Source organism: Ictidomys tridecemlineatus, chromosome 13, assembly GCF_052094955.1.
Source record: "Ictidomys tridecemlineatus isolate mIctTri1 chromosome 13, mIctTri1.hap1, whole genome shotgun sequence".
NCBI lineage: Eukaryota > Metazoa > Chordata > Mammalia > Rodentia > Sciuridae > Ictidomys > Ictidomys tridecemlineatus.
The window spans coordinates 81,885,563-81,902,812 of NC_135489.1; the positions used below are offsets into that span (position 1 = coordinate 81,885,563).

The 17,250-nt window shown below is 36.4% G+C and overlaps 2 pseudogenes; one reads left to right on the forward strand and one right to left on the reverse strand.

Annotated features, from left to right (window-relative positions):
- Positions 1–379: 379 nt before the first annotated feature.
- On the reverse strand, positions 380–1,303 carry LOC144370193 (complement component 1 Q subcomponent-binding protein, mitochondrial pseudogene; annotated as a pseudogene).
- A 12,197-nt stretch (positions 1,304–13,500) lies between these two features.
- On the forward strand, positions 13,501–16,731 carry LOC144369936 (transcription factor Sp3 pseudogene; annotated as a pseudogene).
- Positions 16,732–17,250: the final 519 nt, after the last annotated feature.

Here is a 17,250-nt window from a genome sequence, read left to right on the forward strand (position 1 = left end):
TCATCTTCTGTTATGAAGAATTAGGAGAATATTTTAAATAAAAATCAGACTTAGAATTTCCAACTCCTGAAATGAATTAACATCTATAAAATAAACTTGTCTTGTTTATTGAAAAAAATGGGGAAAAAACCTTTAAATCTTTGAGCATTGAAAGATCTGTCCTCCAACTAAAGTGTAAAATGTTATCAGGTATCTTTATATGAAGAAATTACAAATATCATACAAACCTCTTTTTTTGGAGATAAAATAATTTTATTGTCCATCATTATGTTATACAAAAATCTAGAAATAATAGGTTTGTACAGGAAAACTACCAAATGAATAGTAAATGAGAGCATGATAGCAATAATTTAAATGTGCTTATTCTGCCCCACCCCCATGATGTTAGGATGACATCCAATTCAAAGCACACCGTCTGGTGTAAGGGTAGTTTTTGTTCACTGGTCAAAGCTCACCATAATATTAAGGCCTTCAAGTGTCTCTGATTGCTCTAGTGGCTCTTGACAAAACTTTTGAGGTCTTCAAGAAAATTAATGTACTCCTGGTGCCAGGGCTGTGCTGAGTTCCACCACCTCATCTGCAAAAGTGTTGTCCACCCCTCGGTCTGCAAGGAAATCCATTAGGTGGTCATACAAGGCTCAGTCTAAGGAATCTGTGTTCAGAGTGTAAATAGTCTTTTCATTCAGACTCGCCAGTGGTTTGAAAGTTAACTTCCTTAATAGAGAAGATGTCATTCTAGGCTTCCTCTTCTTGTCCAATCTCATCCTCTGGATACTGACAGTCTAGTACAAGAGCTTTCTAGCTATCGCTCTCCGTAATTTCAACCACACAACTGGGAGTGGATCAGTTTAGGCTCCTGTTCTTCAACCTTCTGCCCTTCTGAGGCCTCTTCCTCACCATCAAATGTTGTTGGGATTCTATTGTTAATGTTGAAAGTAATCTTTTCCCCAGCAACTTTCTGCACTGATTTAGCTTCTGTCCCGTTCACTCCAGATATCTTGGGAATGGATTTATGCTTCTGGATTTTCTTTTCTTCCTTAATTTCATTTGTCAGGAATTCGACAAAAGCTTTATCTCCTTCCATGCGCAGCGTGCGGTAGCCAGAGCCAAGGGCCCAGAAGGCTGCAAGAGGCCTGGCTGCTGCTCCGACCTGGCTCACACAAAGATCAGTCTTTAGGGCCCAATGCTTGGCCCCAGGTGCCCACTGCAGCAGTTGCCAGAGTCAAGAGCTGGGCGTGACAGCACAGAGGAAGGCTATGGTGGCACCGGGGGCTCTGGGAAGGCAGCACAGCAGAGGAACCATCCCAAAATTGGTGGCACAAGTGTGGGAGCTGCAAAGGACAACCCCAGACAAGGCCTGAACCTCTTTCAAGAAGGCATAAATTACTTGTTGCTTAAGATGCTATAAAAAAGTATCTCCTTAATGTGGTGTTTGCCTATAAGGATTCCAGAGAGACAAAGTTTTAGATGGTTATTTGTATTTTTAATGACATAAGTATAATTAGATATCTATCTGTGTGAAATGATTTCATTAATGGAAACCTGTACCATAGGTGATATTTTATAAAATACCTGCTATCTTCCCAAAACTTTCTTTTCTGATGTAGCTATACCAGAGTCCACCAAAGATCAAGATGGTAAGATTATACTAGAAGATGATTTTCCAGAGTAGCTATTGCACATACTTCTTATGTGTCTGTCAAATTTAAAATTGAATCACACTAATTAATAGCTCATGTTTATTTTAATATAAGAATAAGATCATTTACCCAGCACCTGCTATGTACCAGGCATTGTGCCAGGCACGTTGTAGTATGGTACTTAATCCTCATGACATCCCCATTCTAAAGACAGGGAACTGAAGCTTAGAGAGTTTAAGGCCTCACTATGAGTCTGATTTTGAACCCACTTCTGAACCCAGAACCCACATTGTTCCCAATGCACAAAACATAAAAATTAAAAATAGCAGATAGCAGAAACTATAAAAAGCAATTCCTGTTTCAACACTTAATTTATAAATACAACAAGGATACCTGAGAGATTCTGTTAGAGGCAAGTGATTTTTTTAGTTTAATTAATTCAGTATAAACACACCTGCTTTGTGTGTCAGGGAGGGGGATAGAGGAGAGGATTGCTAATAGTTATTCAGTACAATTAAATAGGGTAACTGTGGTTGACAAAATAAACTGAGTGTTTTGATGTAGCTAATAGAGGATTTTGAATGTTCCTAACACAAAGAAATGATAAGTGTCTGAGGCGGTAGACATGTCAATTACCCAAATATAAACATTACACACACACACACACACACTGTATCACATATATGTGTACAATTACTATATCTTATTTAAAAATGAACATATATTTTTAGGCTGCGCACAGAACATGCCCATAATACCAGCTACTTGAGAGGCTGAGGCAGGATTGCTTGAGTCCAGGAATTCAAGATCAGCTAAACAACACAGCAAGACCCTGCCTCAAACAATAAAAATTAAAAATATATTTTAAAAATAAAAAAATCATTGAAGTTATGCACTTTTACCACTCCATTTCCATAAAAACAATGCCAATGCTAAAAATTTCTATTGCATATTGAGTGAGGAGATTGAATGTCCTAAAATGTAACTCAGATTAAATATAGGGAGAATTTTACATTATTGGTATCAGCATTTGAAAGAACAGATTCCACATTCCAATGCCAACCATCACAATCACATAAATAGTACTATGATACAGATGAGAGAATTGGGCTAGATCAATGGAATGATAAATGACATTCCTTAGATAATTAGAATAGGATGAAAGTTAATTATCAAAACTGAAAAGCATATGCACTGAATATCTCAATCTTGCCCTTGAAAAACTTTAAAATTAATGTTTGAACCCTCTACTTACCATATTTCAAGAGTTTAGTTTTCCTTCATCTTATAAAATCCAGATTCTACTAAAACTATATAGAGTCTCACAATGTTGACCAATTAATTCTTTTTTTAAAAGTAGTTGGACACAATATCTTTATTTTTTTTTTAATTTTGATGTGATGCTGAGGATTGAACCCAGAGCCTCACACATGCTAGATGAGCGCTCTACTGCTAAGCCACAGTCCCAGCCCCCAAATAATTCTTCTGTTTAGGAAGACTGATTTATCTATTATTTTTCACTATTAATATTTCTTGGACTATTCTGGTGGAAACAAGATATGTAGACAAGCAGATGGACAGATTGGTAAGTGGATGGATGAATAAGTGGAGAAATGGTTGGTAGGTAGGGAAATAGAAATAAAAAATTAAAAAATTTTTAAAAAGATATGTAAGAATTCACTCTATTTCCTTAAGAAGGAATAAACAAATAAGAAAAAATGAATTGATGAATATTGATTCTATATTGACTATGCAATCAAAAAAACAAACAAACAAAAAAACCAAATCTCAAAGCTCTTCTTGTCCTTAAGAAGCCACATAAAATAAGGAAGTGTACAAGCGACAGTGTTTTGTTTTTAAAATATTGGGTGTTGTATCTGTTGTATTAAAAACATATGGCTGATTTGATACTGAAGTTTTTTGATATTCATTGACATTAGAGATGCCTCTATGTGGGAAGATGGTGATATGATGTAGGTTGAGAGAAAGCATGTGCTTCCATTGCTGTCAACAGTCCCTCTCACAATGCACAGAGGAAATGGTTACAATCCTCTGGCTGCACATAAACCCTCTACCACAATCCTCCACCCTACTGCTAACAGCATGCCTGCCCATTGAGAAGTGTGACTATACCTACAGCAACAGCTTGCCTTCTTCAATCCCAGAATGAAGAAACTGGAACAGGCATTTAAATCCCTCCAACACCCAGGCCAACTTTTTCTAAAGGAGTTCTGCTTCCAGATGATATGGTAATCAATGTGTCATTTTACTCCCATTATCTGTAGCTTACTAATTCTGAAATGTCACAATTGTGCCATGGTGTGTTTAAATTGAAAGTCATGTTATAAACAAATTGGGTTTCACCTGCATAAAATTTCAGTTTTTTAAATATTCAAACATCCAAGTTATCCAATTTTAGTGTTTATTATAAAGACAGATTTCATACACCCAAAAACCAATTAGAAATCACTGGGACAAATCCATTTGGGAAAAGGAAAAGCATTAATAAAGTACTTTTAAAAAGATAAAGAAAATCCTTTCCTTTTCTGAATTTCCCAGTTATATTCAACTTTACATAATTCATGACCAGGTCTTAAGGGAATGTTTATTTCTCTCTTAAAGTAAACATACATCCAACAATAAATATCAGAAATCACAACCTTCAAACTTACCAGCATCTCTAATTATATCAATGAATATAAAAATTTCAGTATCAAATCAATCATATGCTTTTAATACAATTGCCAGTATTTTTTAAAACAAGAATGAATAATATAAAAAATGGAAGACAGGCTCTCAACCTCATAAGTTTGGGAATTCCACTTAGTATTGTTCTCTCAAGTTCATCTCACATATGGGGCTTATGGAAGCAAAGATTCTAAGTTGTCATTTTTCTCCTTTTTTATATCTGTCTTACAATTAAAGGTACATTACATTACATTAAAGGGTATTTTTTTCTTAAAAACTTTGTTATAAATGTGAAATTATCCTTCTGTACTATTTTCTCCAGAAAGAAACATATATATTGCTGGCCTTAAGCTATTTGTTAGGAAAAGCAAAAATCCATACTATCACTTATAGTCCACTCATCTATTCAAAAACAATGATCATACTTCAATTTTATAAATGCAGTTTTTAATCCTAGAAATGGTATTGGATTTTTCTCCTAAAATGCCTTCCAGACCATTTTACTACACTCCTAGGAAACTATTTTAATGAAGATTACTACAGTGCTAACTTCTAGATCACAAGTAATTTCATATTCTAGCCACAGTAAATTGTGTTAAGTGAATAATGAAAACTGTTCTTTAAAAACTCTTTTATAAGTCTTTGTCCATAGTGCATTAATTCTAAGGAAGGAGTCAGTTGGGCAAAGTATTTTTGTGCCATGCATTAAAACAATTAAAATTTCTTAATAAAATTTTTAATGTTTCCCTGGAAGCCAGACTGGTGTATGGGGTGGAAGAGAGATGAAAATTATAAATCACTGGGGAGTTTATTTCTTTGAGAGTAAGATTTTTTAAGAAATACCATGGGCTCTGGTTTATTAGGTAGAAATGACATCATTTATACAGACCATATCATTTGATGACATATTGCCATATGTATCAAACATTCAAATTCTTGATTTAAGTGGAAATTTTAAATAAAAGATAATTGGAGCATTTTGGGTTGTATGAGTATATGTTTTGAAAAAGCATCCTATTAATTGTGAAATAATTAAGTATAACCTTAATTTGTCTGAGATAGAAGCATTTATTTCTTCCTTCAATATAGACATTTAAACAATTGTTTCACACCTAAATTATAATTTCTGACTCTCAGATTGGAGATAAGAAGCAGACAAAGGAAGTCAAGAGTCAACCAGAAAGCCAGAATAGCAGGGAGTTGAGGTGTTAAGAGTCTGCCCAGCTAGTTGGAAGATGTTATTCCAAAGTTTACTGCACTCATCTCCATGAGCTATTTCTTGAAGTTATAATTACTTTTAAATCTTCAAAATCCAGTCTTTTCATAGACTCAAGATACTCTACAGGGGAATGCATTTCACTACATATTTCTTAATGGCCATTCTGGAAGCTTGGTTAGTCAAAAGAAATTTTAGGAATCTCAAATGTATCTGATGTCATACATTCAAGAGAGACATACAAAGAATATTTTGGATTTTTTAAAAATAATTTTAGTTGTAAATGGACATAATGCTTTTTATTTATTTATTTTTATGTGTTGCTGAGCATCAAACCCAGTCTCTCATGCTGTGAAGCAAGCATTTCACCACTGAGCTGCAACTACAGACCAAATATTTTAGATTCTAAAAGAAAATTGTTATCATCAAAATACTTGTCATCTTTGACCACTGACTCTTCCCCATCTCTCATGTCTAATCAACTTTTTTTTTTAATTTCAGATTGAACTCGGGAGCACTTAACCACTGAGCCACAACCCCAGGCCATTTTTTTTTTTTTTTTTTTTTTGTATTTTGTTTAGAGACAGAGTCTCACTGAGGTGCTTAGGGCCTCAATAAGTTGCTGAGGCTGGCTTTGAACCTGCAACCCTCCAACCTCAACCTCCAAAGCCACTGGAATTACAGGAGTAAACCACTGCAGATGGCTTCAACTTTTAAGTACTACATCTCTCTAGAATGTTTTTACCCTTCACCTCCTCTTCACTGCCTCTACCATACTTCTAGTCTCTACTAAAAGTTACTTGGATTTGGTTATGATTACAAATTTCATAAACATTATGGCATAGCTTTACATATTATGATTATATTTATAGCTTTGACTATAAAATGATTGATTGTAAATCATTCCCTTGCTCAAAACTATGCAATGACTCACTACTCTCTAAAAAACAATCAAATCCTACACTCTTATATTTAAAGTTTCTTCACCAAGCTCTCTTTGACTGATTCCACATTCCAACAAATGATTCAAAATAAATATATATATATATATATATATATATATATATATATATATATATATATATATATAATTAGAGAATAAACAAAAATATAAATTAATATTTCAACATAATAATTTTTCCTTTAAAGTACATTGCTTATACATATTCACAGCTATGACTTTTTGTCTATTGCTAACCAAGTAATGTGGAAAAACCATTTTATTTAAACATTTTTAGTAGAAAATTCATTTCATGTAAATCTAATATCTGCTAATCTTATAATTTAACTGCATTGAAGCACTTTAAGTATAAAAACTTCAAACATAAGTAAATGTGGATGATTTTTTGAGTACTAATTTTAAATATATTTCTTCTAAACCCTAGTCAGGTTTCTTTTTCTCCTAGTCAGCCATTCTTTTTATCAAATTCCTCACATCAAACACACTATCCTTTAAGTGCAAGCATACTAGCTTCAAGATATAAATTTGTCTCAAATAGTTTTCTCTGTTTTGATAAAAGATGTGAAAATAACTCAAATAACTCCTAATTTTAAGAGTAATTGCAACCTTCCAGCAGATTGTAACATTATTTTCTTTATCAAATTACAATTTGGTGCACCATAACTAAGTATTTTTGTGACTGCCAAACTATTTCTAATGAAACTACTTCCAGTTTGTGCTTGCATCTGAATATTTATCATCAACAATGAATAGAATCGAAATTTTGTATCCATTCTTTAATAGGAGAGATACCCTAAATTATTAGTCTTCAGTAAGATTGTGATATATATATAAACACTGCTACAGACTTAAAAACTAGCCTCTCTAAATTCACTCATACATTCAACATTCATTCAGTAGCTGCTACATGCCAGGAATTGCATTAGGAAACAAGAAAAAAAAAAAAACAGTAGTCAGGATACTTGCTAAGAGATCAGCATCAAATAAATAATTACTCTCCAAAAGATTAACAGATATAATAAGATAACATTATCTACCAACAAATATCATGTTGTATAATTCATATAAACAATAATAACAATTAATTGCAAATTTTGTTCCCAGTCCATTAGGGTATCAGTTCATATTTAGCATATAAACACTAAATTTTTTAAAAGTCACATATTTTCTCTTACTATAATATTAAAGGATTATTTTCTTCTGGATCAGGCTATATGTAAGTCTGTCTCAGCAATCAATAATATCCACAATTCAAAAAATAAACTGCTGATCTGGCCAGCGACATGGGCAGGTGGCACAGGCAAGTGGGCAGACCCGTGGAGCAACGCCGCGGGCCCCAGGCGGCCCCACTGGCATAGCGAATACTCATGGCCTGGCGCCCCTGGCCCCTCCGCCTGGCCCCGCAGCTCCACAAACCCGTGCATTGCCCAGAGGATCCGCGGCCCCATTAAGAATGACTAAGGAAGCATGCCGAACACTAAATCAGAAATGAGCCCTTGAACAGAACCCTAGAGAGGATGATGTGGAGAGTAAGAAAATGTAACTGGAGAGATGATCCTCAGCTGCAGACTTCAACTCTGATGGAGATACAAGAGTGACACCTGACCCAGGAGCAGGTCCATCCCAAGGATTGCTGAGCGCAGCAGAGGCCACCACAACAGGCAGAGGTGATAGACTGGTGAGCCATGGGCCAGTGGATATGCGAACCTCACACACTGACATGAAATCTAAAAGGACACACTACACTGCCCTCTGCAAGCAAGTGATGGCCATGCTGCTACTGAAGCAAGATCTCAGTCCTTGGTTGCAGAGCCTCATCGCAGCTGGGGAGAGGGGTGCTGCTTCATGGTGGACAAGGATCATAACTGAGGGACCTTTCCGTGGGCTTTCTTCCTTTCTTTCTTTGCCTGACACCAGCAGAAAAGTGGACCTCGGGGGCTGGCTGTGCTTCTGGCCCCCTCCCTCCGCCCCCAGAAGGCACACATAGTGGGTTCATCTTGAACACTGTGACACACTCAGGCGAGGCTGGCTCCCGGGGCTTCTGAAGTCGAGCGAGGCATTTTATTTTCTTTTTTTGCTTTTCCCCATCTTAGGTTCCCAGTCTTCCACTGCCTCCCCTGATGGCAACCTATAGATTGAAGTGTGTGTGTGTGTGTGTGTGTGCGCGCGCGCGCGCGCGCGCGCGCGCGCTTTCCTAATCACCTCATGACGATAGGAATTTAAAGTAAACCGCGAAGGTCCAGGGGTCCCTGACGTGCATAGTGTAGTCCCACCAGGCCCATACCCTGGAATATGGTTCACTGATGGTGCCGCAGTCCCCCAGCAGAGATGGCTGGCCCAACCCAGATGACTAATGGATATAGAGACAGCCAACATGGCTCTTGTTTCAGCTGAAAGCCTCCATTGCTGCTCGAGACCCCCAGACTTCCCACACGTAGCAGAAGAACAAATGCAGCCAGACCCAGTCAGAGACCCAGGGATTCCCGAAGTGGTGCTCTGTCCTCAAATCAGGGAGGAGAGAATCAACTGGCAGCTGCATCCAGGAACCTGAGCAGGAAGTTGGGAGGGAGGGCTGCTGTGGGGTTTTTCTTGTTATTGTTGTTGTGGTTTATTTTATTAATTTTTTTCCTTTTCTTTTCCTATATTTTTGATGGACACAATCTCAAGCCACCCTGGCATGTGCACCTGTCAGTGAGTGAGCACAAGTGTGTCCAGATGTGTGGTGAGCTGCTTTCCCCCAGACTTAAGGATTTCCACTTGGGTTTAGTTAGAGCCTTTCCTTAAAGCTGGGGGTTGCTGTCAGGATCTTCTTTCAGACTTTTTTTCTCTCACTATTCCCCTTTATAATCTACAGAATGTTTTTTAAAAGGATCAGGTAGGTCTGCTTTTAGTTTTATTTTATTTTTATTTCTTGCCCTTTTCCTTAAAAATTGGTTCTGTGAGGAAAGGTATAAGCCATTCTGTGTCTACCACACACTGAGCCACCCCTGTGCCCATGTGAGGGAATCCCACGTACATGCACATCTGTGTGCCTACAAGAAGACTGGGCACCGCTATTCCTAGTTCTTCTCCAGCCCATTTTCCTACTGATGCATTTAGGGACTTTAATTTAAAATCCTTATTCTGTAGGACCACCTTCTCCAAACACAACTGATACAACATTCTAATAAAGGCTGATTTAACCTCCCTCCCCCAAAATAAACTGCAACTATACTTATATGAAAGAGACAAAATTTATGATAATTCAAAACATGGCAGCATTTAATTGCATCTATTTATATACTTCAGCAAAATATCTATGAAAAATATGTTAAGGAGACAGGTCTCTGATCTACTGAAGACCAAAATTTTGGTTCCAGTTCCCCATATTTCTGTTCAGCTGTGAATCATTCAGAAATGATTAGGCATACATCCCTTGAAGGAAAAATGTTCATAATAAATGAAAAATTGATTCATCCTGGTGATGCTAAGGAATTATCTACTGTATCATCTATTAGCAAACTATTCCATCCATAGAATTTTAAAATTTCCATTTTCAATATTTTTATCTTTAGCTACATCAAACTATTAATTTGGAACATGTTTCACAATAGAACCCAAGAAAGTTCTGATGTGATCATATCTATAAAGAGAGACATATTTGAATCTTACAGTAAACTGATCTTTAACTGCCAAGGTCAATGTCTCGGCTTGGCAATGGCCCTCAGCATTTAACATTAACTTGTAATACAGGTGATGAAATGGTATTTTGTGAAAAATGAAATATAAACTAAGATTGGGTTGAATCATCAAATAAAAATGTACCTAGGTGGAGGAAAAGTGATTAGGCATTTCAAAGTACAATCAAAAGAGTGATTTCTAAAGTGCCTTTGAGCTCTTGGATTCAAAGAGCTCTTAACAAGATAATTATGCTCTTTTTTAAGATTTCAAGGTCTCATCTAATTGATTGGTGAAACACTCTATATTTTTGAAACCAGAAAAATGAAAAATTAAAATAGAAGATGATACAAGGAACCTTGAAAATCATGAATAAGAATCATTTAAAATTTTTGAAACACCTGCAGTGAGAGATTTAAATGTGAGAAGGAAGGAGTCAGAGGGATAGTATAAGCATAAGTTTAGCACAACTATCCACATACCCTAGACTCAGCTTGCCACTTCATCCATTATTCTCCTCACTTATGGTTCTTAAACTTTTGGTACTCAAAAATACAGTATTTGAACTTTTTGCAATCGTAATCAAGCCCTTGCAATTCCCATGATAAGAAACAGTGTCTAGAGAGGTAGACAAATCGATTTGAGTTAAGAACTTCCCTACATTCAACTCCAAGTTGAGAAATGCCACTTTTCAGGCTAGAGTCACTTCCTGGTGAATCAGGTTTAAAAGCTCAGAAACAGTAGCATACTTGCTCATCACTTGTTATTTTACAGTTCCTATTTCATTCAACATTAACTGAGTAACAACCCAAATTTTAACATTGTCCCCACTCATCTGCCAAAGGCCAAATATTGAAGGGCCAACAACCATATAATTGTTTGCCACTGTTATAGAATTAGGTAAATATTTTAAGATTATTGAATTTCTTTCCTTTTCAAATTAAAATAAATCTATTTTTAAACTGACATATATGAAGATTTTTAAAGTGTTTGCAACAATCTGTGCCATTTCCAGAGATGTGAGGGAACACTCAGGTTGTCAACTATTATTTTATAGTGGCCTTTGTTTCTTTTAAATTATTTATTGGTGCATTATACTTATGCATAATAGTGGGATTCATTATGCCACATTCATACTTTCATAATTTGATCAATCTCATTCCAAAGTACCCCTGATTTGCTTGCTTTCCCCTATTGATGTCCCTTCTATAATTATTATTTAAATGCAATATATATGTATATATATACACACATGTATATATATAAATATATATATAGTATATATAATGCACATATAATGTATTAACTTTATATATACATGCAGAATTCTCTGTGGTACATTTACATAAATCAAGCATAATTTGGTAGATTTTGTTTACTAGTATGCCCTCATACATTCTCCTTCTCCCTCCCTCTCAAGCAACTTCATCTATTGGTTTCCATTCTATTTTTCTTTTTGAATTTTTTTTCCCTATCTCTAGCTTTTTCATAAAAGAAAATATTCAACACTTGACTTTCTGAGTCTGGCTTATTTTGCTTAGCATGATGTTCTCCAGTTCCATTAATTTGCCAACAAATGCCATAATTTCATTATTCTTTATGGCTGAGTAGAATTCTACTGTTCATATATACCACATATTTTTATCCATTCTTAGGTTGATGGGCACCTGTGCTGGTTCCATAACTTGGCTATTGTAATGTACATAGCAGCCTAAATATTTTTTCTGATTTTGAACCTTTTTAAACAAACTGAAAATGTTTTAAGATAGAAACATAGATTCCTTCAATTTTTCCTTTTTTCAGTAATGGAGAGTGAACTGAGGGGCATTCTGTCATTGAGCTACATTCCTATCACCACCATCCATTTTTATTTTGACACAGGGACTCACTAAGTTGCTGAGGTAGGCCTTAAACTTGTGATCCTCATGTTACAGCCTCCTGAGTAACTAGGATAACATATGTGCCACAACACTCAGCTGAGTCCTTCAGTTGTTCAATACAATTAACACTGACCAACTTATATTTTGCACTCACTTTTGTACTTTTGAAAGTTCTGATGTCAATGGAGTAATTTTGAATACTTCTATTTTTTACATCAAATTTTATTAAGAATTCTATGATTTTATTAAAAATGTGGCACTACTACTTATTAACTTAAAAAAGATTTGGATCATACAAATTATCACAAAGCAACCTACATCTGAAGAAAGCAAAGAAATACCAAAGTTTTAATGCCTAGCATCTTACTTTTTACTCATTTCTGCATTGATGTGATTATGCAAAAATAAATATAATTCCTGGAAAGAGTTGTGCATGCCTTTATTCCCAGCAGCTCAAGAGCTGAGGCAAGATTATCATAAGTTCAAAGCCAGCCTCAGCCACTTAGGGAGTCCCTAAGCAACTCAGCAAGACACTGTCTCAAAGTAAAAAATAGAAAGGTCTGAGGATGTGGCTCAAGGTTTAAGTGCCTCTGGCTTCAATCCCTGATACTCCCCCCCCCCAAAAAAAATAAAAGTGTTGGGGAAGTACCATTCAAATAGAAGAGACATCCTTAGAGTAAAGGGATTGTACTTATATGTAAACAGGGAGAAGACTTACTTTAAAAAGTTTTGGGATAACATCATGCAAGTTGCTTAGCACTTTTACAGTTGCACTCAATAAAGATTATTATGTTTAACTAAGCTAAACCAGCACATTTTTACATTGGGAATAAATATGTCTCATATGAAATTGAGAATATCTGTTATACAAGATAAATTAATGTTTTAAACTGGTTTTGTTTATATTTCCCTTATTGAAGGATTTTTTTTAACTTCTCAATCAATAGTTTAAGAAGCACTCTCAAAACAAATTGGGTATTTTCCTGTCTTACCATATGATAAATGTGAAAAAATGGATAAAAATAATAGGAAACTTCATCATAGCAAGTTACTCCAGTAAAAAAATTTCAGTGTAAGTGGAAACAAAATCATTTTATTTTAAACTAAGATTTCATGCTGTATTCTGGGACCAAATTATTGCTTTTTGGAAAGCAATATGTGTACCCTTATATGATATAAAAACATCTAAAGAATAAATTTTTCCCTGCCCAACATGAAGGATGGCATTCTACTTGTTCAAAAGAATACCATTGGGGTGGGGGAGGGGAAGGGGCCTCGGTCGGGCTAGGAGGGAGTAATTTCCCCATGGCCCGCGGGCCCCCTTCCCTCCCCTCCCCCCCCCCCCCGCATTCCTCCCCCCGCCCCCCCGCGGTGTGCCTGCAGCTCCAGAAAAGCCCGTGAAACAAGAGGAAATAGCTGCCTTGGACGTGGACAGCCAGCGGCGGCAGCGGCGGTGGCAGCCAGGGCAAGTATATGCAGCAGCAGCAGCACGGAAAGGGCGCGGTGGCGGCGGCTGCGGCGGCGGCCCAGGACCCTCAGCCGTCACCGCTTGCTCTGTTGGCCGCTACCTGCAGGAAAATAAGGCCGCCATCGCCGGGCGACGACGAGGAGGCGGCCGCAGCAGCCGGGGCCCCAGATGCCGCCGCCGGAGCGACAGGTGATTTGGCTTCTGCCCAGTTAGGAGGAGCACCAAACCGATGGGAGGTTTTGCCAGCCACACCTACAACTATAAAAGATGAAGCTGGTAATCTAGTACAGATTCCAAGTGCTGCTACTTCTAGTGGGCAGTATGTCCTTCCCCTTCAAAATTTGCAGAATCAACAAATATTTTCAGTTGCACCAGGATCAGATTCATCAAATGGTACAGTGCCCAATGTTCAATATCAAGTAATACCACAGATTCACTCAACAGATGGTCAGCAGGTTCAGATTGGTTTCACAGGCTCTTCAGATAATGGGGGTATAAATCAAGAAAGCAGTCAAATTCAGATCATTCCTGGCTCTAATCAAACCTTACTTGCCTCTGGAACACCTCCTGCTAATATCCAGAGTCTCATACCACAGACTGGTCAAGTCCACGTTCAGGGAGTTGCAATTGGTGGTTCATCTTTTCCTGGCCAAACCCAAGTAGTTGCTAATGTGCCTCTTGGTCTGCCAGGAAATATTACCTTTGTACCAATCAATAGTGTCGATCTAGATTCTTTGGGACTCTCGGGCAGTTCAGAGACAATGACTGCAGGCATTAATGCCGATGGACATTTGATAAACACAGGACAAGCTATGGATAGTTCAGACAATTCAGAAAGGACTGGTGAGCGGGTTTCTCCTGATATTAATGAAACTAATACTGATACAGATTTATTTGTGCCAACATCCTCTTCATCACAGTTGCCTGTTACGATAGATAGTACAGGTATATTACAACAAAATACAAATAGCTTGACTAATTCTAGTGGGCAAGTTCATTCTTCAGATCTTCAGGGAAATTATATCTAGTCACCTGTTTCCAAGGAGACACAGGCTCAGAATATTCAGGTTTCTACAGCACAGCCTGTTGTACAACATCTACAGCTTCAAGATTCGCAGCAGCCAGCCAGTCAATCCCAAATTGTGCAAGGTATTACACCACAGACAATCCATGGTGTGCAAGCCAGTGGTCAAAATATATTGTCAAAACAGGCTTTGCAAAATCTTCAGTTGCAGCTGAATCCTGGAACCTTTTTAATTCAGGCACAGACAGTGACCCCTTCTGGACAGATAACTTGGCAAACATTTCAAGTACAAGGGGTCCAGAACTTGCAGAATTTGCAAATACAGAATACTGCTGCCCAACAAATAACCTTGACGCCTGTCCAGACACTCACACTTGGTCAAGTTGCAGCAGGTGGAGCCTTGACTTCAACTCCAGTTAGTCTAAGCACTGGTCAGTTGCCAAATCTACAGACAGTTACAGTAAACTCTATAGATTCTACTGGTATACAGCTACATCCAGGAGAGAATGCTGACAGTCCTGCAGATATTAGGATCAAGGAAGAAGAACCTGATCCTGAAGAGTGGCAGCTCAGTGGTGATTCTACATTAAATACCAATGATCTAACACACTTAAGAGTACAGGTGGTAGATGAAGAAGGGGACCAACAACATCAAGAAGGAAAGACTACGGAGGGTAGCTTGCACCTGTCCCAACTGTAAAGAAGGCGGTGGGAGAGGTACCAATCTTGGGAAAAAGAAGCAACACATTTGTCATATACCAGGGTGTGGTAAAGTCTATGGGAAGACCTCACATCTGAGAGTGCATCTGTGTTGGCATTCTGGAGAGCGCCCTTTTATTTGTAACTAGATGTTCTGTGGCAAAAGATTTACTCGAAGTGATGAATTACAGAGGCACAGAAGGACACATACAGGTGAGAAGAAATTTGTTTGTCCAGAATGTTCAAAACGTTTTATGAGAAGTGACCACCTTGCCAAACATATTAAAACACATCAAAACAAAAAAGTTATCCACTCTAGCAGTACAGTGATAGCCTCTGTGGAAGCTGGGCAAGATGATATTCTGATAACTGCAGGAGGAACAACACTTATCCTTGCAAATATTAAACAAGGTTCTGTTTCAGGGATAGGAACTGTTAATACTTCTGCCACCAGCAATCAGGATATTCTTACCAACACTGAAATACCTTTACAGCTTGTGATAGTTTCTGAAAATAAGACAATGGAGTAAATATTACACAAATACTTATTCATTGTGGTTATTTTTATACAGTAGTGAGAAGAATATTGTTCCTAAGTTCTTAGATATCTTTTTATTGATGTGCAAACATTTTTGGATTGACAGTAACTTGGTTATACATGACACTGAAATGCCTTACTTTGTATGATATTCCATAGTATATTAAAATGCTAAAATTGCATGGGTTTTGTAGGTACTTTTGGAATCTAGAAAAAAATGAAATTTTACCAAGTTATATAAAGAGAAAATTGAAGTTAACAATGCGAATGGTAGTCTAACCAAATGCATCAATCCTGTGTGGTTTAGTGTAAAAATGAGAACATGTTGGTATTTATCTATTGTAAGATTAAAAAAAAAGTTGGTGGGTGAAAGAAATCATGTTATGATAAAAATTTTTGTAATTTTCTTGATGACTGGAATTTTTATTATGCATAACTGACAAATCAAGTTTCCAAGCAAATGCTACATAGTGTAGGCTTTACTTAGCTTATCAATTTGTCATTTTGAAGCTAATTATTTTAATTAGGTTAACTATGTACAATATTTTAAGCATTACTCTTGTAAGATTTTGAAAACTACATTTTAACATGAAACTCTAGGGATAGTCACCTTTTAAATCCTGTTGAAAAGCCATGTTTAAGATTTAATTTGCCAAAATAATGTCTTGTTAATATTCTTTCAATAACGAAGTTGGGAAATATAACCAATGTTTAAAAAAAGTTTAAAATGTATAGGTTGAAGCATTTGGGTGCTAAGAAAATGTTATAGTGAATTAGCCCTTTTCTTGAATATTGGAGGACCAAAAAAAAAAAAAAAGAAAGAAAGAAAAATAAATAAGGTGTATTGCGTCTTAGCGGTGATTTTTATCCAATCTTGTTTCCAAAAACCATGTCTGCCAGGGCCTTAAAAGCCATCATGTAAATTACCAATAAAGTATAACATATGCAAACATAACAAAATCACTTCCATAGTGACAATACTCCAACCATATGGATATTAGTCATAGAAAACTAGATGTTTTATGATATTTTTCAAGTTTTTTTGTTTGTTTTTTTTTGTGTAGGTAGTCAGTCTGCACTTAAATATCAACCATTTTTCTTTTTTTGCTTCTTCCCTTAAAATTTATATGTATCCAATACATTTAATTGAGAAACGTATGTTTTTTTATGCTGTATTTTCTTTTTATTTTTTAATTATTGTTTATATTTTCAATTAAAAATGTACAAAATAAAGTGACATTGATGGTCTTGTAAGAGCTATACAATTTTCCTAAATGTATACCTATAACTGCAGCAGTTCACCTACTTCAGAAATTTGAAATTCTGTTCATTTGTTATCTTTAAAACCACCTCAGATTTAAAGGCTACCTTATTGTATGTTTCAAGTGTATTATAACAGTGTGGTAGTTAATAAAACACTATTTTTTAAAAAACAAAACAAAACAAAACAAAAGAATACCATTAAGTTTAGGCATAAAC